Below are 25,154 nucleotides of genomic sequence, written 5' to 3'. Positions count from 1 at the left end.
CCCCAAAGTGAAAAATTAACAATTAAAGAACGTAACGTAGGCAGAGCTTCCATGCACATGAAAAAAATCATGGTGGCTGCAAGTCTATTAGAAATCGCTTCCACCGTTTGCCCGTCTGGCTCCCATCGTTTTCTCCTTTTCTTCATTCTCTTCTCGCTCTTCTGTTACCACCCCGTCTCTCTGTGTCGTCGGTCTTATCTCCTCTCCCTCCTTCTCTCTCTCTCTCTCTCTCCCCCCGATACGTCGGTCTCCTCCTTCTTCGTCCTTGCCAGTCCATTATTATATACGCGTCCGCGGCTATTATGCCTTTGCGCGTAGACAAGTCGCCGATGCCATCTCTCTCCAGGCCATAAAATTAAATTAGGGTTATAACGCGATTTTTCACAAAGGCTTTCATCGCGCAGGCGACGATCATTATGGCGCGGCAAAACGATCGATGCCGCAACCGCCTTCTTGTGGGTCAATCGACTCGAAGTCAATACCTGTCGTTCGTTTTCCTCCTTCTCCCTCCTGCTTTTTTTTCATTTTTTTGTTACTGCGGTGTGTGTACTATGATATTATCCGCTCTCCGTTTGTAATGAGTGTCCTCTCTCTCTCTCTCTCTCTCTCTCTCTCTCGCTCGCCGTTTATGAGACCCAAACTGATTGAATGTTCAGACTGATACTTTTTTCTTGTGTATACCCGGAATTTCGAAGATTGCGCCTCGTAGCACAGATGCCGCAGACTTGTAATTACTATACTTGCGTCTCCCGGCGTATTAGCGTCTATGCCTATGCGCAAGTTTGATGTATTCTTGGATGAGAAATTTAATTTGTTTCGTTGAAAGTCACTTTATTGCTTTGCGGCTGTATTCTTTTCAATCGGCCAAACAACGCGAGACGTTATCGATATAAAGCAACTTCGCTATATTCAGATTGGACTTTTGATGCCAACGATGTAAAGTAATCCCACGTTGACAGTCGTTGTTTGGTCAGCTTTGGGTAAAGCTCCACAATAAAATGACGATTCGTCAATCAAAAAGTCACATAGTCCACATACTCATACGCAAGCTGGCTCTAACAAATATAAAATCTCGACCTCACAAGCAATTCGAAATGAGGAGATAAATCATCAAACAGTCGCTCGTCGTCGCGTAAAAACGTCACTGTCTAAGGTAATTTTCGGCTGTGTGTGTGTGTGTGTGTGTGTCAGCTGTTGAGTTACGAAAAAATCCGCGCGTACTCTTGCACGAAGAGAGAAGGAGCGAAGGGGCCTATATCTAAGGGGGTGATTTCTAATTTATGAGGCTGCGCCGAGGACCTCGACGTGATGAACAGACGTCATAAAGCATGTCACGCGTATACGTACGCCTCTCTCCTCCCCCTTCCCACTCCCCGCGTTATCGCCCGGCAGTGAGAGAACTCGTCTCTGACTTGGCTCTCGCTCGCGTATATAGCCCACTACCGGCAACCACCCTCTTTTTCCTACGACTTCTACCACCCCTCACCTCTAGTGTGATTTGTGGCGCCTCTCGAATTCTTTCTCTCTGCAGGCCCTCTCTTTGCCGTTCTCCTTTTCTGCCGCCACCACTGCGAGTGCCAGGCGCGCCGCTATTTGTTTTTTGTTTTTTATTCTTTAAAATGCCTTCGATTTGTCGTGGCAATTCATCATATCGTTTCAGTGCGCGCGCGCGCTTAATTTCCAAGTTTCACAGGATTATGTCGCCGATGGAATTTATCTTGCGGCGACTAGATAGTCGATTAGTCGAGTATTCCGTACGTCAGTGGAAACAACAAAACAATTCCCGAAACAAGCACGAGACGCAGAGAGAAAGAGAGAGAGAGAGAGAGACGCACACAGCAGTTGATGAATTGTCACGCGTTTCCACGAAGCTATAACTAAAGAAAGTGTCGGGCATCTACGTACGCGAGAGATATACAATATATATTCATAGCCCGTGGCATGCGTCCGAAATTGAAATCTGGCGAGCGGGCAAATCGAGCAAAATTAGATCCTTAGCTAAGTGATATGATTTACGAGGACACAAGTAGCAAATTTGGTTCGAACACATTCCCCCATCTGCTCGAGCGAGCGCTTGCTGTCCTCTTTTTTCGCTCGCATGCATGTGTGCCACGCTCAACTCTGTTTGTTTTTGCAAGAGAGTAGTTTCGCTCTTCTTCCTGGCCCATTACGTGTCTTACGTAATGCCTTCGGCCGTTCATTCGACATACTAAAGGGACACACGGCAACACGTACTGCCCCGAATTTTACGAGCGACGCGCGCCTCTGTAATATCCATGTGGTATATAATGTGCGGACGAGCGACTCTTAGGCTTTATTGATTTTCAGCGGTAAAACTCGAGTTTACAGTTTTGTCGTCAAGCTCGTATTGTTTTTGCTTAGGGTTATTTTGGATTTCTGGTGACAATTTTAAAAAAGAAAAACATATATGTTATTCGTAAATTGAACCTTTGAATATTAGAACTGTTATCCGAAAAAGAAAAATGAATTTGAGAATAACCTGGAATAAACGAAATTTGAAATTCCATCGGTATTCGAATGAACAATCGACGCAAAAAATATGAAAATAATCGATGCACAGACGAGGTTCCACGCCAAGCATGAAGAAAAAGGCGAAAGAAAAAGGGAGAGAGAGAAACTGATTTGTTCAAATCAGGTAACAAGCCGATGACAAATCGCCGAGACAAGGAGATATCGGGGACGCGTCGCACAAGACGTCTAGCCGACGTCGTCTTCGACGACGAAGGAGGGTTGGGAGGCACGGCTATCTGGTGTAATGAGCTGATTGATTGGCGTCGCGCTCGTGAAAGACTTCATCGCTACACGAAAACTGACGCGCGGCAACTGTAGCTGTTGGCAAAGCTCCTTCAAACTCCTGCAGGAAAGTCAATCCATTACTTTTTACCAAATTGTTGATGTATGAAAAGTTTTTCTCCCATCTGCTTGTACGTGTCTTATTTAGTAGAGTACTAGCTGCATAAATTTATACACTCAGCCGATCTAAATGTAGAGTAAATTAAATAAAGCAAGTTTAATTTTTTGCAGTGCCAGTTGCGAGAACAAGTTTTCTCCCTCGTTATATACAAGCTGCGCGGAATTCGGACACTATTCGATATAAATTATACTCGCGAAAATGTTTGCAGGTGTTGACATAATGTAGCACTTATGACCGCGCAGACTTCGGTACACTACGCAGAGTTTTTTGTTGTATTACTGATATTTCTGGTTGCGTAATTGATTAAATAAGCAACGTATTATAAGAACAAGATTAAGGAAAAACAGACTTATGAAGCATGATTGAAGCGTTTCCGAAAACCAATTCGTAAGTCACTTATTACATTCTAAGACAGAGTCTTACGCAAGGCGTCACTTCGTTACGTTCGTCGTCAAAGTTGATGTTGGATAGGAGGATAGGTGTACTCGCAGGGAGAAGAAAGAGAAGGTAGCGAGATATCGATTGGTCGCCGCGTCAGCAATGGGTCACTTTAGCTTCTCCTTCAGGCAGCGGCACCGCTGGGGAAAAAGTTACCTCTATTACGACTCACAGACTCGATGCCGAAGGATTGATCGGCGACGAAATCAATGAATATTGATGCGAGGCCGAGCGCGTACAACATGCTTTACTCTTTTTTTTTTTCTTCGAAACCTACATTTATTTTCATCTTGGCGCGCAGGTGTAAGCGCGGCGGAGAGGTCAGTTCGATTTGTACCGTGAAAGAAGCGAAGGTTTTTCATGTTTCTGCTTGATCGACGAGATGCAGTGGGCGTTCGCGGACTGCGCATTTAATTATGCAATCGCGATCATTTGTCGTCGTCGTTGAGTCGGTTGAGTCGGCACGGGGATCTAAGGAGAGGAGAATTGATCGAGTACTATCAACGCAAACTACCGCGCAGCCGAAGGGGTCAAGAAATTAAACGTGGCAATTATCCGCGTCTGCAAGCTGTTGCAGTGCAAATCAACGGATCGCCCAGTCACTGACAAATCCATCGCCTGCTTGGTCCTCGTCGATATTGAATCATTCAATTACTTCGTCAGAGCAAAGAAACAACTAATAATTGTATATTTTTTAGTCGGAAAGTCAGCGAGGAGCGCGACGAGGAGAAAATCAATTCTCAGACTGTCGCAAAGAGAAAACAAAAGGTGTAAATCGCTCGAAGGCGCCTCGATAAAGCGTCGCGACGTCGGGTCGCCTTGCCACGTCGATGTCCTCTCGTCTTACCGTGGCTGCATGCAGCCCCGAGCTTATACATCGCCCTCTCGCCGTCCCTCTCTCTCTCTCTCTCTCTTTCTCTCTCTCTCTCTCTCTCTTGTCCGTCTTCGGTCGCGCGGAATAGTGAGTTTGCAGGATGTGCTAACGAGACAACATATACGGGACGTTTGTTTCAAAGTCCGTCGAGCGTTCGTTTCCCACCTAGCTTGTTTTTATCAATATTTTAGTGGGCTAATTTTTCCCTTGAAATATATAACTCTGACTGATTGCACGTTAGTCTTTAATTACACGCTGTGAAGTGTAATTTGTCCCCGCGAAACACTTTTTATTAATCCCATGCTGTAGCTGCGTGAATGATTTATCGATATTGATTTCTGTGAATCAGCCGTTCGAAAGTAGCATTCGGAAAACAATGACTGCCGATGCACGCCGACTCGTTGCAAGCTTACGTTGCTCAGCGATCCAACCCGAAGCACGCGCCCGAACTGAATTTTCCACGTGAACATAACACGGTAAGAAAATACGCAAACATACGAAGAGAGAGAGAGGGGGGGGGGGGGTGAGGACGTAACACGCGAAAGTTGAGTTTCGGCATACAAGCAGGGAAAAAGGGGTATAAGCCAGAGCAAAGCAAGCGAGCGGGAGAGTGGGCGCTAGTGGAAAATAAAGGGGGTGGTGGGTGGTAGCTGTCGCTCGCCCGGGCAGACGTCTTCTGACCCAGGCCAGGCCGGCAGGCAGGCAGGCGCAGGAGCGAGGGGGTGGTAGGTAGGTTGCGTCCAGCCTTCTCTCGCGCGGAAAGTCGTAGCAGCGTCCAGACGTGCGCCGGCTTATCGATCCACTCGCGCGCGTTTCCTCGCGCTCTCTCCGCTTTGAAAGCTGACGGGCTGCACTGACGAGACGCCCGTCACGCGAGCAGACGGACGCTCGAGAATCCGTGTAGGCAGCAGGACGACCGCCGATGCTCCGTACGCGGACTCGCTCCTCCGATGTAAATGAGGCGTTTACGTTGCCGCGCCGCTCGATGGCTACGGACAGTGTCGCGACTTATTTCGCGCCAAAAATGTAGGACACCCGGCCAACGATTGAATCAATCAATGCCTACGTGTGAGCTGCTCTCCTCGCGACGTGTGGCCGAAAATATACGCAAGTCTGAGAAATGGATCGTCGATATTTATAAGTATCGTTGCAATTCGATCTTGATTTTTATATGTAAACCTATCTTTTGCAGCGGTGGCGTATTCTTTCATTTTTTAGGATTATTACTGCGGAAAGATTTGTCAAAAAAATAAAAAGTTGGTATACTTCGGAAGTTGGATTTTGTCGAAATGAAATAGAATATTTTTTTCGCGATATCGAATATATTTTAGTGTAACATATGATTTTCACTATCGATTTTCTTCCTTGCAATACAAAATTCGAGATAAAATCTTGTTTAATCATGTCGAAAGCAATTTTCGATTCGAGTTCTCCTTTACCATTCAAGCGAATATTCACAAACAATCATTTAAACTTCCAACAACAAGTGTCTCACGCAAATAATGATACCCTGTTTAAAAGATCTAAGCCGGGTGCACGAATGCCGGAGCCGATTTGTCAGCCAAGCAGTCCATATCCGGACACAGGCAAAAGATCTCTTTCTCACATGGCACAACATTGAATTATATACCGAGTCGTCGCGGCTCGCTCTACGCTTGTTAGAAGAGAGGCACGAGAGCGGTCACTACACCAAAAGTCACTTAAAGGCACCCACGTCTTATAATGCCCGGATGCTCTGCCAAACTGCCTAGCACCGGCATGCAGAGCACACTCGCATTGTTTTATATGAGAACGAAAATTGCCGCTCTGCTTTTTTCTTTTAAATTCGTTGCTGTGCATTAGAGAGTACTGCAACGATGTATATAAGCTCAGAGAGGTTGTGCATGTCCCTCTAATGGCTGCGAGCGCTGCAACTATATGTGCAGCGTGTCAATGCAAATTTTACGTTTCGACACTTTCCAATTTATTCGCGTGTGAATTGTACGGTTTGGCTTCGATTTCAATTCCTAAATCACGAGCTGGTGCACGCGCGCGTTCTCTTTTAATTATTATTCCAAACAATTTTTCGATCACGCGAGAGATATTGTAATAATTCGATTTGCACAATCGCCATTATGAGTAGCTATTATTCAAAGAGCCACCAACGTCAAAATGTTAAAAATAGCACGGGAGATTTTTGAAGCTCGAAACATAATGCCGAAGAGAGATGCCCGACAGAATTATATTCCATCGAATTACACAATTTCATCTTCATCGCGCGCCGCACGAAAATACATTCTCTCGCCTACTACACGCATTGAGTTTCCTAAAAATAAAGATCATAACGGCTTCCTCGCGTCATCGGAAGTAATCCGTCACACACAAGCGCATACTCACGCACTTGCGGCAGTTTTTGCTGTCTCTTCGACGCATCAATTAAAAGCAAGCGCTTTGATCCCCTTGACAAAAGGGGGGGGGGGGCAAATTTATTATAGGCCACTGTCGTTACTTCGTTACTCCCTCGTTATGTGCGCGCGCACAACTTGACGAATACCTCGAGTTACTTTTCTCCGAGAAATTGAGGAATTCGTACGTACGCGCAATTCGACTAAGAGAGCAGAGGCAGAAAAGTTTTAATTGCGACTCGAGCCGACAGATTCGCGACAATTCGCCCCAGACTTTGAAGCGCTTTTGCGTGAAACGGTTTTTTTTTTCATTTATCACTGTGAAATGTCCAGTTTTATATAATGAACCGTTTGGCGCACAATTCACCGATGTTCTTGCTGCTGTATGAATGAATGTAATTTATTGATAATCTGACGGCGCGCACCGTTTTATACAGTCGAAAACTCATTTAACCTGCAGAATTAAACAATGAAGAATGAGTCTTTCACGGGTGTTTCAGTGTTTTGGTCCACGGTAAGAGTTAGGCAAAACCTTTAGTCTGAAAGCCATCTGACTTATTGTAATAAGAATTCGAAAGTGTAACTCGAAATGCAGGCCAGCAGCATGCAAATGCACTCTCGTTTATCTTCGGAAAAATAGAATACCTGCGCGCGTCACACTGCGTGAGATGAGCCTTATGGAAAAAACAAGGGTGACCACCGCCTATTGCGCAAAACTTTCACCGCAGCAACAGCAGCTACGACAATGGTCTTTGTCGGGAGGCTAGATCTTCGTTGGTTGGTTCTTCTCGGTATTTGAGTAACTGCCAGCAGAACGCGACTTGGCGCTATAAATCCTTCAAGCTCGCAACGGACGCGACGACCAACAGCAAAAACTGACACGCTTTTCCCTGACGAAGGTTCCAAGCGTCGCATCTCTCTCTCTCTCTCTCTCTCTCTCGCTCTCTCTGTCTTTCTCTCACGGAATTTCCAACTTTTCCAGACGACCAAAGCCAAATAAATCAGTCCTCTCTGCCCCAAAGGAGATTCACGATATTGTACATTACAACACAAAAGCTAAAAACCCGACTTCTTTTTTAGCCCGAACCGCGTGATTATTATACCTGCGCGAGCGAGTTTTAGATGTCAATAACTCAAATTTATGTTTCAATGTAGCTCGCTGCTCCCCTTACTTGCACAAATGCGGCCGCGTAGTGTCCATTTTCGTTGATTTATCGTGACTTTTAGGGGAATCGCGCGTGCGACGTGCTTTTTGTGACTAACGTTTGATTTCCAAACTTTATCGCCTCCCAGTTGTGCAACGGTGTTCGAAGGAAATTTCATTTGCGCGCGTTTGATCGAATGATGACACCTATGGAATTGTCAGTACTCGCGTGCCGGCCGAGAGCTAACGAACGACCACTACTGCGCGGCTGTTATAAATATAGAAAATGAAACCCTCTCGCGCGCGAGCTAGCGCCCATCAAATAAATTAGCCGCATCGCACATCAACAGATCAATCATCGCTGACGCCTCGTCGCATTTGCGACTAATGTTTCATACGTCCGCCTCTTAATCTCGAATCGCGCTATCTTTATATCGCGTCGGCTAAGCTCTTTTGCGCCGCTATGCGCGTGTGCCTTTGAATATTCGATGCTCGCTGCTTCTCGTCTACTCTCACTCGCTCGATTGGAGAGTTCGTTTGGGAATACGGACCAAAAATAACGCAGTCTTGACTTTCTTAAAAGTTACGATTCCTCGACCTGCTCCACTTGATTGTTTGAAAGATTGGCTGTAGTTGAAGAGGATTGTAGTGCGTTGTTTTTGTCGCCAGACATCTCAAAAGTAAAACGATCCAACTGTTTGGTTGGTAGTGTTTTAGTGTACTATTGGCAGTGAATAAATCGATGAAGAGAACAACCGGTGATTAATTTCTCAAGCAAATAGCCATAAGAGTACGAACACCTCTTCACTAAAGTCGAATGCTTGGGAAGAGAAGCTAATGGACGCACTTAGACTGTGGAGATTGAGGTATTAACACGCACGCTATAGGGATTCAGCTATCGCACAATATCGCATTTGTTATTATTTCAGTTGTTAATGATAAATAAAAGTAGCAATAAATTATTATTTAATAATTATTCGATGTAAAATAATATGAAACGAATGGCTATATGTCGTATGGATGGGCCTAGCCACAGCCATTATAGAGTTCCAGGCTTCCGGGAAAGCATAGGGAGAGGCAAGCTCCCTTTTCCACTTGAGTGAGTAAAACTGTGTGCAGCCGGAGTGTTTGGAGGGTCGCGCACTCGAGCAGTTAGCGAGTGCCTGACTTTGTATATGATCTTTTAACAAACATTATGCACTTACTACAACGTGCATTCATCGCTTGTATTTCCTATGGCATTAACTACTGAAACTGTTTACTTTGCTTTGGTTAGGATAATTATTGTGAAAGCGACGAGCTAAGGCAGAGCGCGAATCGTCGATATCGGCTGCTGCCATGCTTATACCTTTGGTGGCTGCCGACTCTTCGCAGAACAACGACGATGAGGCCACAGGGTGGTCTTAAATGACAGAGAGGGGCAACAAAGGCAACAACGAGGTCCCGGCCATCGCCGGACAAGGAGAGCAGTTCCGTCGGTTCGCTCGTCCAGTCAAGTCGCTCTCATTAACATTCTACGGTACACGCAGACTTTCATTCTCTCAAACCATTGTTAATTTTATTTCACTTGACAAAAATCGAATTTTATGCAATATACAGTATGAATATATAGAAAGGCTTCGTTTTTTCAATCTTCAAATTTAGAATAGCAAGTAAAAACCTTTTATAAATGTTTTGTAAACTGCACGCTAGAGTGCATTGAAACCTGCGATGTGTCTAGTATGTCTAGTTCATCTCATACAAATTGTATTTTGAAATATTACGAAAAATTTCTTGTAGTTTATTATATTTGGCACTGCTAGACGTCTAATACGTAAACATATTCAAACGCTCGATCTATGGGTTATTTAGTAAATTAATTTAAAAATCAAATCGTACAAATCCACAGTGATTCGTAGACTCTACGAAAGTCTCGCTTTAACTCTCAAACTTGAATTCTACTTTTTGAGCAATGATAACAAAACATGTCTCACATGAAAATAACGCAGGATCATTGCATAACCGACAGTGCAATTGGCTTTTTATTAAAAATAGTAATTGGATGTTGAAAGTTCGAGACTCGCTTAAAGCCTATGTCTAGACATGGCACAGCGTTTGATTATTAATTGACAACTAATCATAGAATCATTTCGAGTGAGAAGCAAGTTTTCGTTAAATTACTTATATACCTTCGCTTATTTTATATTAAATCTCGCAAGTCCAATCTTGGCAAGCCATCTCTGCCACACACCACTCAATCTCCTTGTTATTCAATGTATAGAAGATCTTTCTACGAGAAAATAGATTTACCATGAAAACACGCCGCGCACACGCACACATCCTGTGGCGAAAGGAAAAAAAATGCTGGAGCATGCGTAGACGCGCGAGTCTCACGCACATGCAGAAGTTAGCACGTGCGTGCGGCGCAACAGGAGAGAGAGAGAGAGAGAGAGAGAGAGAGAGAAACAAGAACCCAGAAAAAGGATGAAAACGAAGCTTAATAACCCCATAAAAGCCGATGCTCAAGCTTCACCATTTAAAAAACTAATTAAACTTTTTGGCGATCCGACACGCTTTGAAATGTTCGTTACGCGTACGCGCGCTTGGGAATTACGAGCGACGTTGGAGAGCAACTGTACCGGGAATATAATGGTCAAGGTCATTTTTCTGTTAATGTGATTTCACCGCGTGTTTTGCATCGCTCGCTGCCCCCGTTCTTTTCTAATGGAGCTTCTCTTCGCTTCTGTTGTTCGCCATCGCGCCGTCTGTGCATTCTGTTATGAGGATTTTCAACTTTTGCGATTATTTGCCGGACGAACGTCGCGGTTTGGAAAAACACCAGTAGGGCAAAAGTTTTTTCAATGAGAGCTTTTGTAAAGTGCCTGAACGCAGTACTTTGACCGTGGCTATTAAACGAACGCTCATTTCCGACGATCGACTCTGGTATAAAAACCAGCATCACTGTTGGAATTACCGAGTTCCATGACAACTGGCAGACAAGTATACAGAAGTGCACTCGAGGTTTAAAGCATCTCTCTCTCTCTCTCTCTCTCTCTCTCTCTCTCTCTCTCTCTCTGTCTCCCCCTCCCCGGCGACATCCGCGTGTGCAGCAAAACACCAAGCTGGAGAGCAGCAACAGCAGCAGCATCCCTTTCACTGCGGGGCCACCATAAATTAGACGGAGAAATTAAGCGTCGTCATGACGACCACCGCCTCTCTCTCTCTCTCGTCCGCGTATTTTATTTCCTTTAACGCTCGGCTGCGCGCCATCCACTTGCTGTTGCCGCTGATGGCTTCATTTTGCGCGCATCGACGATTTTTAATTATTCGAATTTTTGCGGACTTATCTGCAAGACCTCATTATTATTATTGCTACGTATGCGCATCTTTTTTACTCTCGGGCTCCCGCGAAATTTCTTGGTTATTTTTTTTTTCTCGGGCTTGGTTTCACGGCGCCGCGATTTTATTGGCGAATAACTTTTCAGTCACGTCGGGGCGCTACACACAAGGCTTAATGGTTTTGGAGAAAAAAGCATAAAATATATCGATGCTTAATGCACTGTAAATTTTCGCACATGTTGATGTGGCATTTTTAAAGAGGGAGGGGAGGGTTTAGTGAATGAACTGCAGTGACTGCTTTGACGTGTATATTTAGAACTGATGTTGTCGGCTAGTCCGCGGTGAATTGTATTTTATTGTTTCCACTAACATTCGAATATACTAAACGTCAAAAAAACAAATAGATGTGTCCGAAGGTGTATGTGTATATTTCAGACTGGAGACTAAATCACGGGGCGACAGTGAGAGCGGATCGTAGAATCATTGGCTCGAGACATTCTCGAAAAGGCAAAGTTTGGTTGTAATGAGGCTGCAGGCGCGAGCGCAATTATTGGCTTATAAAATCATCGATCGAAACTGATAAGCGCGGCAATAAATAACGCTATCGCTCCGAGCCGCCAGGCCGCCTTTGTCTACGGAATGTCGTCAGGCGCGAGGGGGCATCGACGCGTGTTTATGAAGTGGATGCAGGGGAGCCGGCGACGAGGGCGCAGAAAATACCTGAAAAATCGGGCGAGAGGCTCCTCGTTATTCACGGATTGTCTTCGGCAGCGTATAAATCGCGCGGCGCCATTGCCGGGCGCGACGAAGGGAAACAAAATTAAAATCGAACGCGGACGTTAATGCCATTCGGATTCCTGCGCCGATCCCCCGCTCACGGGCGCACGCGCGAGCCGCGTGCGCATCCGCTTGATTTATCGCGAGCGCGCGGCGGGGGAACGTAACGACGGGCCGGCCACGGACGAGCAGCGGAAAAATAGAATGCGCGCGCGCCACCGCCGCGAACGGCCGCGAATTTCCCTTCGCCGCTGGCCCTCGGCGACGCCGCCATGCGTTCCCGACGCGCCTCCGATTACTCCCCCCCCCCCCCCCCGCACGAGAGCGGCAAGACGCGCGCGGGCTTCCAAGTCAAAAATCGCCGGATTTACAAGGCTTCGTATTCCCCGCGTTGCTTGTTATTTTCGAACGGACCGCGTGCGTTATTATACACGCACGCGTCGTGCCGAGTGGCTCGGCCATTTTAATGGGGCTTTAACGTCAGATATCATATACCGTAATGAATTCATTTGCATTAATCGACTACACGGCTATGCGCGCGTCGCTCACAACAGCGCGATTCAGTGACATCTCGATTCTTAATTTTTTAGTTACGATCTTGTAGGTTTTAGTGATTTGACAGCCAGAACATAACATAAGATGTCGAGCGTCTATTAATAGTTTGGACTTTTCATCGCTGACGCGTCATCTTGGCGGGAATACTACTCGCGATGAAGCAAAACACGCACACGATCTTCGGCGAATTTTCACGATGACAGACTGTGACAGTGAAAAGTCACGCCGAAGGAAAGAAACAGTTGGACGCGAGAGCTACAGATACGCGTGGCTTAAGAGCGCGGGAGAAAGTAGTACGGCAGTGGTACGAAGGAGAGGAAAAGCAGGGGGTCGGCGAGAAAAAGGCGCGCGGATTTATGCGCGTCCGCGCGCCTGATTTACCGTCGGCGCGAGTTCTTGTTTTTTTTTTTTTTTTTTCCCTTTTCGGCGGCGAAGGAGAGGGGGCAAGGCGCGCAAAACTGCGCTTCGCCAGGTATAAAGTGAATCGTAAATGCTCTGCGGCCTCCCCACCCGCAACTTGATGTAAGATGGCGCGGAGCGAGTGAGCGCGGCCGAAGCGTCTTGTTTACAACACGTGGGGAAAAGCCTTGCGGAGGCGCGTCGCGTCCCGAGCACACCCAAACAGCATCTATTCTTCTCTGGCCTTCCCTTTTCTTTTTTTCTTGGATGTTAGCCGGCTTTCTATGGAAGACACACACGTGGTTCGAGCATTCAGAGGGGTGGAGAGCGATTTTTGGTTTATGAGGAAATCGATGCTTTACGACGTGGCCTTCTTCGTTTCCCCCCATTTTTTCCCGTAACGCCTGTTATCGTTATGCGTATAATCGAATTTTCACTGACTGATTTACGTCGCTCCGAGTCGGCATTCGTGAACGGTTTTACGATCGAATCTTTCGTCTTTCTCGTCGCAAATTTATTACCGCCTTTGCATTTTCAACAAACAACCTATTTTAGTTGAAGCTTTGAACGTTTTTTGGGGATCGATCGATTTTTCCAAAAGCCGAATGCTCCCATTGATCGCACACAGTCTGACAGTCAGTTTTTGCAATATTGACGCGAGTCCCAATCGGCTCATTTAAATCGATCGTCCGTCGATTTATGTCGGAAAAAGTGATGCACTGCCCGCCCAAACAAGTCGTTCCACGTAATATTTCTTAATTTTCTCGATCTCCTAAAATTCATTATGCCGCTATCGATACTTATCACTTACATTTCATACGTTGCGGTGCGTGCTGTTTCCTGCGGGTCATCTGCGTCCTGCGAGCCTTATATTCTCGGCACTTTCGTCGGCCTTTAAATTCTTCGTGTATTCTTCGCACTACTTGAATTTTCTTTCTTCGCCGTAACCAAGGTTTTCTTTTTTCTTTTTTCTTTTTTTTTTCTTTTCGTTTGTTTTTATTTTTTCTTTTTAGTAAAAAAACCAACAACAACAATAACAAACAACAAACACCAGCTGATTGCACAATAGAGAGTCACACCGGCAAAGCGTTCACTACCTCGCTATCGTCATCTCTTTTTTCCACATTGCACTTTTCATCTGTTTGCGTAATCTCGCAACGTTTCGACACTCGCGCGCAATTTATGCACACCTGCGAATCAATCGGGCTTTGAAATCTAACAGGCAGAGGTCACATATCAAAGACAACACACTCTCAGTTGTTGTTTTATGTATATATATTTTCTTTTTTCAACAAAATTCACTGTATTCAATCATGATAATTTACTTCATAGGCGTCACAGTCCACAGGAAAACTGACACTGTCGCGGAGAAAAACAATTGTCTCGCGCACAATCATCCATAAATTGGTCTCACTCGTTCGTGCGACGTACAGGAGCAACAATCCATCGCGTGTATGCACACTCGCGCTCGGCCGCGATCGTATACATTGACAAACAATGATCTAATAGCGGTTGGCGTACGCGCTCCGCGCTCTCGGCTGCGCGGGGGTGGCTGCGATGGAGGGAAGGAGAGAGTCGCCGCCGCAGCCGGAGGAGTAGTAGGGGGAGGTCGGCGGGACTTTGAGACTGTAGACAGAGAGGGGGGGAACGAGGGAGGGGGAGGCGTAAAGTGCTCGCGATGAGAGATCCGAATTTTCGGAAGTCCGTGTTGTCGCGCGACGGCGGCGGCGGCGACGGCGGCTTAGCGTCTTCGAAGACGTGCGTCGAGCGGCGGTCCAGCGCTGACTGAATATCGCGCGCTCGGCAACGGCATCCGCAGCTCGCGCGCGGTTGCTTGCCTGCGGAACCGACGGGAGGGGCTATACACTCACTCTTTCCCCTCCTCGCTCTTGTTGCTGCCGGCGGTGTCTGTGTGTTACCAGCACCTTTTCCTCCCTTTCCTATGTGTACGCATAGCCGCGAAGGAGTGAATGAGTACCGCGTGCACGCGCCTGCACTTGCTGCTGGCGCTTATCTATATCGTGGCCAATTGATATTCTAGATATTATTAGCCAGAAAGCGACAATTCGGCCAAGCGAAAAATTAAGGACGAGCCAAATTATTAATTCGCGCTCGCTTTCTTTTTTTTTTATTAATTGGGCGATTGAATACCATTTACTTTTTATAAATTGTTTTGTTTCCGGTTGGCATCCGTTCTACAAATTTCTTTTTACCTCATCATTTTTCGGAGTTGCAGTAGAACTTCATAGAGTGCGATAAACACGTTGATGAAATATTTCTAGTAAATGTTTTGAATATACGGTTATTTGCACGCTAAAATAAAATGCAAAATTAATCCAAGTCATGATTTTTCGAATTGAATCCATAATTTGCGGCACCAAGTAAGCGTCATTTCAATACGTTTCTCAAATGACATGCTTATATGCATTGAAATGTGAAAAGCACCTGGTGGTAAAATTAATGAAATATTATTTTGAAGTACTTCCAGAAATAAGAAATCCAGTTTTCATTTTTAATGTCCGGAACGATCGCTTCTTGCAGTTTATATCCGAAATTACAATAGATAGCAGGTGAAATGCGGAAGTAAAAAAAATTAAGACGCTATTTTAAAGGGAAGGAAACTATTACTGCTGCACTTTTGAGCGGTAATTGATAAATAATGGATGCCGTCATCAATGAAACAACAACTATGGCGAATAGAAATATCGCGCGTTCTTTAAAAACAAACTGTAATAACTGAATAATTTGGCACAGCATGAAACGTCATTACGATCCGGAAAAGCCAAAAGAAACCAGGCAGATCGTCGAAGACGGTCGTGGAAGAAGTCACATGGTAGCGCAGGCACAAGAGCGAGAAGAGAAGGCGGGACCGTCGCTCGGCAGATCAGCAAGAGAGCGAGAGCAACCTGAGGGATCGGTTTTGCTGCGCGGTGGAGTGGGGCAGGCGGATACACAGCGCGTGTCGGCTCGGCTTTTCCCCTCCCTCTCTGCGCATTACCATGCTTTATTGCCCGCCCCGCGCGTGTCAAAGCTGCATTTCAACGGCCCCGACGCGCGAAACGGACGACGCCTGAACTACGGCCACGCGTTGCACCAGCCTGTGAACCTCTCGAGGTTTTCCGCCCGGAGCTGTTGTCGTCGCTTCGCCAGCCCGTAAGTGAGTACCGAATCTTTTCCCGTGCACGTAGACGAGCGGCCGAGAGCGTGGGCGGCGCTGGGGAACGTGCGTGCGCGCGGCTATTAGCGGACAACCGTAAACTAACCTCAAAATTACGAGCAAACGAAAGTTGGTCGACTGCGATTATTGTCGAGCGTTTCACCGGTTGAATCGTCGACCGATCGAGGATTCAATCGGTGGGCGGCAAACGCAGAGATCGCTCGTCCGTACGCGAGTCGACCGCGCCGCTAATTACGGACGGTCGACAAACGAGGCGCGTGGCAGGCGCGACTCGCAACGAAGCTAGCCAGCTAGCACTCGAGTGCGCCGCCGAGCAGCAGCGGCGAGCAGTCGCGGAGGGCCGCTTGTCGATCAGCTCCAACGAATCCTCGGCAGCGGCGGCGGCGGCGGCGGCGGTGGCGGTGGCGGCGTCGCTCGTCGCGCTGCGCGCTTGTCCTCTCCTCGGTCGGGCCGACGAGGCAGGCTGGGTGCAGCAGCGGCCGCGACGTGGCGCTAGGCGCCGAGCCACCGCGAGCAAGCCCCGCCCAGTGTGCCCCGGCGTGGGCGGGGCAACGGTGATCTATAGCGTCGTAGAATACCCCCCACCGACCGAGTCACGGGGCCGCTTCCAGTCCAACGGCCCTCCCACTTTCGCAGCGCTCAAGGCACCTTACGCTCGCTCCCCTCTCGAGCCGAGCGAAGAAATGTTTATGCCCGTACTGCCGTGTAGCCGGTTCGCTACTTGATTTTGTCTCCGGGAGACGGACACGGAAAGATTGTCGTTGGCCATTATTTTTATAGGTGTTTAGAGTGAGTTATTACCGCGTCCTCAAAAAGTCGACCGTGCGGTTTTTCGGGACAGCGTACGCCGTGAAAGTTATATGTCTTGATAGTCATTGTGTCCACGGCTTGTTTCTTCTGGGGACAACGTTTGATTGTTATACGGGACTTCTGTCTTCTTTTCAAATTATACCATTGACTTTACACGCGCTTCGAGCGTGCGTGCCTGTGAGACGGTAATAAAATTCGGATGAATGCCTGTGTAAAACTTTGTACATTGTAGCTTGTGATTCGAATCGGTGTCGATTGTAATTCGATCGGGAGATTTAGAATTTGAAAAGAAATGGACTTTAACGTCGACAATGTCGATGTGTTCAAGTCATATTTTAGGGGAACGACGGCAATTATTATCGGTAGAGTTTTTTTCGAAAAATTGAATTTTCAATCAATTCGGCACCAATGTTCTTATTCATATTGATAATGACGTTAATGTCAATCACAGCCTTGCGTAAGGTATCGGTTGCACTTGAAAATCTACGAGAAAGCGTGATTTTCTTTTCAATTTGAGCTATTTCGCGTGAGAGTAAATGACATAGCGTGTCGTTGAAATGATTACAATCGTGCACAGAACGGCGAAGCGCAAAACAATTCCAGGTCCTGAGTTTCCGGTTCTGTAAGTTGGTGCACGCTCGGCACAGGAAGAACGCGGAACTGTCGAGCTCTGGCTCTAGAAATGCGCGGATGACGCGGTGAAAGCGCGCTCGCGCAAGCGAGCAAAGAAATGTAGAGCACAGAGCGCAAGGCATAAAGCTATTCGGCGCATAACTCGAGGAGGGGCCCAGGCGCGCAGATCATTACGCACTCGCCTTTGTCTTGGTCCGGAGGCTCCGAGAAAAAAGGACGGTGGAACGAGGGGATCGACTGCTGCCGCCCAGTTTTCATCTTTCGTGAGCTTCTTTCGTCTTTCCTCCTCGAAGCTCCTTCGCGCAGAGCCACCGCGTCCGCGCCTTCCTCCTTTGGCGCGCCGTGCGCCGAGCTCTCCTTTTCCCTACGGGCCAGCGATTCGTGTCTTCTTCTCGTGTCGGGGCGTTCGTTACCGCTAAACATTCCTGTCAATTAAAAGCTGCTTCGCGCGCACCGGCGCGGCGACCCTCTCCCCGATTGAGTAGCGATCCCCGCATACTGGACCTCTCGAATAAAAGAAAACACGGCCGGCCGTAGCAGGAGCGCAATCGCCCGCGCGAGTTTGACAGCGCTCGCTCTCAATTATGCGGCGCAGTCCGATCGTGGCCACGGCCACGACCTCTTGCCGCCGCGCGTACCCACTGACTCTTATCCGACTAATTATTTATTCGGCCTTTCTTTTCGGGATATTTTCGCCTTTGCAAGTGAATACCAAAACAACGCGATTTCCTATGCTTTCCTCGGATCGCGAGCTCGTGGATTGGATGGCGCGCATTCTCTCGCGCAAGAATAACTTTCATCCAAGTTCGCAGTCGCGCGCGCGACCGACAGAATCAAGAAAGTGGCGTTGGGTAATAGTCGTAAATTATCCGCCCCAAAAACCTCTCCTATCGTATCGCGCGCGTCGTATCATACGTTGTCGACAACAAAGCGATAAGCCAAATCAAGCGAGTTTTGGTTTGCGCTCGTGTATATGTGTACCAGCGAAAATATAAAAGAAAGTCAAGTCGGAGGAAAGAAAGAGAGAGAGAGAGAGAAAAATAGCGAGCTGAACCTCGGAGCTCGGGGTGGTGGGTGACGGCAAAAAAAAACTGTGATTTGCGAGTGAGAGAATGCTTTCGCGTCAGCGTCTGCGGCCGAGACAAACACGAGCATATATACATTGGTTGGTCGTCCGCGTGAACGAAAAAGAGAGAGGATCTTTTACGAGCATTGACGACGTTGCCCGACGACGACAACGTCGTCGTCGTCGTCGTCGTCATAGTTTCCGACGCCGCTGCTACGTTCTGTAAGTCGGTCCGAACGCGACTTTCGCCAGACTCTTGTTATCCCTTGCCCGTAAGCGCAAAAAAGCACACGAAAACAAGTTTTCGGGAAAGCAAGCGTGCTTAAAATCTCGCCTCGCACACGTCGTATCGAAAAATCAAGTTAGATAAATGTGCCAAAAAGTGATTTTACCCTCGCTCTTCGCTCGGGCGCAAACGTTAGCGTGAGGCTCAAATTGGATTCTCGCGCCTGTATCGAAATGTACTAGTTTTCTCGCGAGGCAAGTGGACTGGGCGCTGAGAGACACGAGAAAATGCAAATGAGGCAACAGAATCGGCAGGGGATGAATGCGCCAGCCGAGATGTCGTTGCATGTATTTTGCTCTCGAATCGAAACAACGTCATTGCATCGACTTTAGCCGTACAGTCAAGAGACTGCATTAAAGAAAACAATATGATTGGCAAGAGATTCGTGCAGGTGACAGCTAGTCATAGTAAAAGAAAAAGAAAAAAAAGAACGCCCACCTCTGTTCACGGTGAAAAACTCTTTTTCCATCCATCCGTGTCATCTCGTAAGAAAGGCGAGCTGCATGGTCGAGAAAGAAACTCCGAGATAAAGCGGCCAACAATAGAGATGATTTTCGGATGACCTAGGTTAACGCGACGGGGAGACTGTGTCGGATAGAGAGAGAGAGAGAGAGAGAGAGAGAGAGAGAGACAGATCCAGATGCCGGTTACGCAACTCGCACACAATACGTGGGCCAGCCTTGCTCTCGCGCATAATAGTGGCGTCCAGTTTTTGGACACCCCGCTGTTGTGGCCGTCGCTGGATTCCCAACGACGTATGCACTTCTCGTGTTCAGCAATTTACGAGTGGCGCCCGCTAAATGAGCCCCGCGCTGCTCTCTTTCTCTTTCCTCCGCTCCAACAGATATATAATGTGGTGTAGCAGCGCCCGTTATCATCCGATTCAGTTCTACGGATGTGCGTGACTTTTCTTTCGCCCTGTCTTTTCACTTCTGACGCGTGCACGAGGATTACAAGATGTGCCTCTGACAATCTAATCTTCCGTTCTTCTACCATCGAACTTCATTAGAACGTCGAATCCAGGTGGCTAAAAATTTTGGGAAAGTTGACAATCTTCATGTTTGTAGGGCCGGGTGGCATTGATTTTATCGGCTTACCATTTATAAGTGTAACAAAGTTATTCCACGTAACTGGATGGGGTCGATTTGACATATCATTTTATAATGTATTTTATCAAATTCAATTGTTGAAGTGTCACCGGGATGAAAGTGAAAATCATAAGAATCGTTATGACTAGCGTTACTCTATCTGACACGTTACCTCATTCGAACGCAATCACCTCCTCTTGTAACAATTCTATAGAATATCGACAGTCTTCCACAATGTCGCAGCATTGAAGAGAACGAGAAATCGCGCAGAACATATTCTAATTGCAGCACTCCAGCAACACGGATTTTAAATCTATCTGCGCATATAATAAACACCCGGCTGCATATAGTTTTTTACGAGTTGGCGCGAAGCAAAGAGCGCAACATGCGTACGACTGCGCTACGGCGACTTATCTTGCCATGCATTCGCGAAGCGGGCCGGGGGGGGGGGGCACGAAAGCGGCTCTCGAAGACAGAACGACGGAGAAAAGAAAGGGCGAATATAAGCGAAAAGGCGAGAAAGAGAAGGCAACAAATTGCACGTAGCATCGGCATGCGGGAGCAGCGCGAGTCAGTGCTTTGTAATTGGGTGAATCGCATAAATCCCCATCTGCGAGCCAATAAATCCTCAGCGCGCAGCCGGAGAAAGATTGACGCGCGGCGATATATGCGCGGGGAGAGAGAGAGAGAGAGAGAGAGAGAGAGAGAGAGAGAGAGAGAGAGAGAGAGAGAGGCCCGTATGCGCGTGTAGCTCGGAGCTGCGTACCTATACGTATGAAATGCACTCGCGCGCGAAAGATGCCAGGAAGATATAGGCGAGAGAAACACGTGGCCGAGGCTTGCTCGAGCGATATGCCGAGCGAGCGATCGGGATTGCTGCAACTCCGACAACTGATTATTAGCGGCAGCTCGCTTTGCTTACCGTCATGATATTTTCTGCGGATGAACTCTGATCGGCGCAGAGTCACCCTAACTAATTTCATTCCTGGCTTTCAAAGTTTCCTCTCGTTCGCGTGCGATACCGATCTTGGCGAACTAATGTTTATCAAGAGCGAATTTTTCATTAAGCCTGCTCGTATGAAAATATATTCTCGACTATATCATTAGGACACTCTGTATTGCATATTGCAATCCTCGGTACTGTGTCGCCTGAAGTAAATGATTTTACTGTTGGATGATCAGAAGATTTTTACAGTTCATTTTAAACTGCAATACCACTGTCTTGACAAAAATGCGGTATTGTATTCGCTATAAACTCCCACTCGTTCATTTTCTGATATTCAACGAAAAATAACGTAGAGTCACATGCATTAAAATATCTGAGGCAAAGCACACGAGCCGTAAAGGCACGAGATAACCGGAATAACAAGCAAAGAGGCACACATAATTTCATTATGGCAGAATGCGTGATATCGCGTCAATCTGTGAATTTATCGCAGCAGCAGCCAGCCTTGTGTGAAGCGCGCAGCACATAGAATTCGTCTTGCGAAAGCCGTGCTCGCGGTTCCCACATCATCTGCGAGCAGTCCGCCTCGAATTTACGATGCCCGCGCGGACAGCTTAAAACAAATCAATGCGCGCAGCGCGCGGATTAATTCGTTCATACATACGCGCTGCATGTTTCTGCACCGTGAGATCGATAATGCCGATAAAATACGCGACATTCGCCCCTCTCCAACTTTTCTCGGTGGAAAAAGTCGACGCTCGAAAGAGAGAAAAAGCGAACACTAAGGCGTCCCGGAAATGAGGTAGCCTGTGCTGCTGCTGCTGCTGCAGCCGCTGGATAATGTTGTACATGTGCTCCAAGTTCAGGAAAACAAATTGCCTATAGCTTCGCTATCTTTATCAGTTGGAATATTCGCAATAGTATTATAAGCTCTGTGTCTTACTGGTTGCGCAGTTGGCGGGCTAAATTGATTATTTTATACCTTGAAATTTGGATGTTCCGCATTCTCTCTCTCTCTCTTCAGTTCGTTTTAAAAAAGCTCAACATATATTTGAAATGATCGATATTACATGAATAAAACAGTGTGATGCTTTAATTAACCTGCTTACTCACTAATCGTAATAAAAACTGAGAGAGAGAGAGAGAGAGAGAGAGAGAGAGAATGGAGTGTAAAGTAAACCACAGGCGATATTCATTAAAGTGCGTCTTAAATTATATCGCGCGGAGGGCATAATCATGCATCATCTTATCGCGTTACATTAAACCGCGCGCGCAAACTTGGTAAGGCCTGAATTTTTCGCAATAAATATTCAATGTCCGTAATGAGTAGCAGTTTCGCAGTATCAAGAAAACTTATGCCTTGACCTCTCTCTTCGGCGCAGCTTATCTGCGCGACAATCCCGCATCCACATAATCGTCCTCGTCTTTCTCTCCCTCCTCCTTGGGCGCGCGCGCGCCAGCGTACTGCATTATATACGCGGCCGAGAAATTACGGCGGGAAACGCGAAAAGCCCAGCGCCCGTATAAATTAAGCGTAATGCGCTCGTTAGGTCGAATAAAAGTTTTACGGGCCGATCGCGCTCGCGCGCCAACCAGCGGGAGCGCGAGAGGCGGGGTTGAGGGAGGCGGGGGGGGGGGGGGGAGGGGGGGAGGCGAGTAAACAAGAGTCTGCGAGAGCGGAAAGGGAAAATAAGAAAGGACAATAGTGGGAAACGCGCGGATAAATAAAGGAATAGAACAGTCGAAAATGAAAAAAAGAAGATGGTGCGAGTAGAGGCCAATCGAGAGCCCAGAGCTGCAATGAAGCGGAAACGCGGTTACAGCTTTTCATTTTTTTTTTTTTTATTTTCCGCGCTTTGGCTTTTTACTCGCGTTTTCGGGCTCCCAACTTTTGCCAGGCGCGCTGTATGAGCGTATTCCAGTCAATCGACAGTCTATTAAAGGTAAAGATTGGACACGCTCTATTTGACATGGTTGAATTTAAATTGAATTCGAGGTGCAGTTTTGTAAACGCTAATAAAATAAATTTCTTCAAATGTATTTACACAGCGTATAAATTGGCTACATTGGTAATTACAATAAGTTGTTAATCAGCATGTTCGACGGACAAAAGAGAAAGAAAAAGCGCATTTTGAATGATAAAATAGGGGGTTAGTATTAATGGCTGAGACATAAATCTCAATTTCGCCTCCTTAAGACGTTCTAATTCCATTCGCGCAATAACAAATGTGCCAAGCTTGGCAGTAATCGCTCCAAAACAAATAGAGCATAAAAGAGGGAGAGGAGTGTATGTGCTAGTTGCGACTTTCCTCTTTTCTGCTCTCTCTCTCTTTCTCTCTCTCTCTCTCCTCCCTCTCGCAACGTTGATTCACGATCTCGGTCGTAAATGTAAAAACGACTGCGAGCGACGGACTATCGCGGGCCATTTTCAAAGTGGGCTATCCAAAAAACTGTCAAGCAATCTATCACTTGAGAGCCGGGGAGAGAAGGGGTGAAAAGAAAAAAAAAAGGAAAAAGGCCACAATCAGCACACACGCGGCGCCCGCTTTTGAAATGCCGCAGTGCGGTCCATTCTCCGAAGAAAAGTATCTCCGCAGTGCGTTTCCGCGCGAGATCGCGTGTGTGGTACGCTATAAGCTGCTGTTCCTCGCTCGGTGAAACAAGACGTCGTCGCGCCAGATCCTTTCGCTGCCGATAGTCCCTCGTATCCCGCTGCCGGCACTTTTCTCTTTGTCAAGCTCGCCGGTCGTCTGCGGACTTGCAGGTGCTGCGCGACTCCCGCCACGCGATGCCGATTTAATTAGGCATCTGCGTGCCAACTTTAGCACTCTCGCTTTTTCCCTGCCGAAGACGCTTTTAATGGCCGTTTAATGATTTGTCCGGTCGATTTAAAATATATTTAAACCCAAATAAATAATGAATCTACTTGCTGCTCTGCTTTGTAACGTATTGATCTCGTTGTATAATTTAAAAGTTGCACGAAAAATCGACGTTGTCGTTTGTCGACAAAGCCTTTTCGCGCGCGCCATCTTTTAACCAATTTGAACGAAAATTTGAAGCGGAATGGAAAGTCACGCACAGCGAAAATTTACTCGGCTATTGAAATTTTCATTGGAATCGTCACGCTCGACTTAGGAAATAAATGAAATATATGTGCGTCAAGAAAGAAGAGAGTCGAAACGGAGTCAGAAGAAAGGCTCCTTTTTCCGTCTCGTGCCCGGCCGTGGAGAGAGAAAAGGAGCGCGCAAGCATATCCTCTCTCTCCGGTGAAGAGGTCCGTCGGTATCGATCGCGGGCGTCTGCGGTAGATTGACACGTGTCATGGCCGCCTCAGAGTTTGCCCCTTTTCCCGGCTCTCTCGGTCTCTCTCCCACCCCCCGCGCGCAACGTATCAGAAAAGCAGTAGCGGCGGCTATATACCGTGAGACAGAGAGAACGACGGTTTGCAAGAGGAAGGAGGGGCGGGGGTGGGAGTCGCGCCGACGGAGGGGGACATTAAGGTGCGTAACAGCCAGAACGCGGTGCTCGCTTTGGCTCGCGCGAGAGCACGGCATCGATTAGACAGACCGAGAGCGAGTGGCGCTCGATATAGGGAGAGGAGAGGCAAAGACGCGCGAGCGCTATATACGTGCTCCACATACACATCCAAAGCGCCCCCGTCCAACGTCTAACGTCGTTATAAACATTAACGGTCCGCAGCTCAATATTCCCCGGCCAAAAGCCAGCTCGGCGCAGAGCTGCCGGACCTGCCTCGTTTTATCTCGGCCAGACTGTGTCCATTCCACAGCGACGCGACCTCCCGCCAAATCTGTCCTTGCGCCTGTGTGCGTGTCTCTCTATATACTTATTCACCTGTTTCACGAGCCCTCGCCGAGAGAAAGACCGAGGGATACGCGCGAAACGTTTTGCTTTGCGGGGATTAGTGGACGGCGGACCAGACACGAATACAACGGTGGATTCTATTTTTAACGCTCGCTCGTCCACCAAACTTACTTCTATTCCTTCGTTCGATTAGTACCTGTATGATACATCATCCGCGATACGTGGCCTCAATCAGAATCAAGAAATTTTCATCAATCGATCACAACACAGCTAATGCAATCTATCATGCCCCGAAATAAAAATCAGAGGAAAAACTCATCAGAGAAGGCTCGCGAGCTCGCTAATTGTAGTTGTCGAGATTTGCGGCAATGATGGATAAGCAAGTTTCTTTTTGCGCCGAGATTATCGAGCTGCTGCTGCTGTGCTGCTGCTGCTGCTGCCTCGTTCGATCACCAATGTCGCTTGCACGGCATGGCTGTCATCGAGTTTTGTCGCCGGGAG

The 25,154-nt window shown here is 47.3% G+C and overlaps 2 protein-coding genes across 3 annotated transcripts in view; one reads left to right on the top strand and one right to left on the bottom strand.

The window, feature by feature from the left end:
• Positions 1 to 14,474, bottom strand: part of LOC131671912 (protein tiptop) — a 115,897-nt gene extending 101,423 nt beyond the window's left edge. Inside the window, exon 1 of the mRNA XM_058948710.1 lies at positions 13,636 to 14,474. The gene's annotated coding sequence lies outside the window, so the exon portion shown is untranslated. The remainder of the gene's footprint in view (positions 1 to 13,635) is intronic.
• A 1,446-nt stretch (positions 14,475 to 15,920) lies between these two features.
• LOC131671914 (zinc finger protein 845-like) overlaps positions 15,921 to 25,154 on the top strand; it is a 37,624-nt gene continuing 28,390 nt past the window's right edge. For both annotated transcript variants that reach the window (XM_058948714.1, XM_058948715.1), the window contains exon 1: positions 15,921 to 15,977. The gene's annotated coding sequence lies outside the window, so the exon portion shown is untranslated. The remainder of the gene's footprint in view (positions 15,978 to 25,154) is intronic.

This window comes from Phymastichus coffea, unplaced genomic scaffold (genome assembly GCF_024137745.1).
Source record: "Phymastichus coffea isolate CEN01 unplaced genomic scaffold, Cenicafe_Pcof_1.1 PCOF00138, whole genome shotgun sequence".
In the NCBI taxonomy this organism is placed as follows: Eukaryota; Metazoa; Arthropoda; class Insecta; order Hymenoptera; family Eulophidae; genus Phymastichus; species Phymastichus coffea.
The sequence above is the reverse complement of the archived record's forward strand: the minus strand, read 5'-3'. Positions and strand labels throughout refer to the sequence as shown.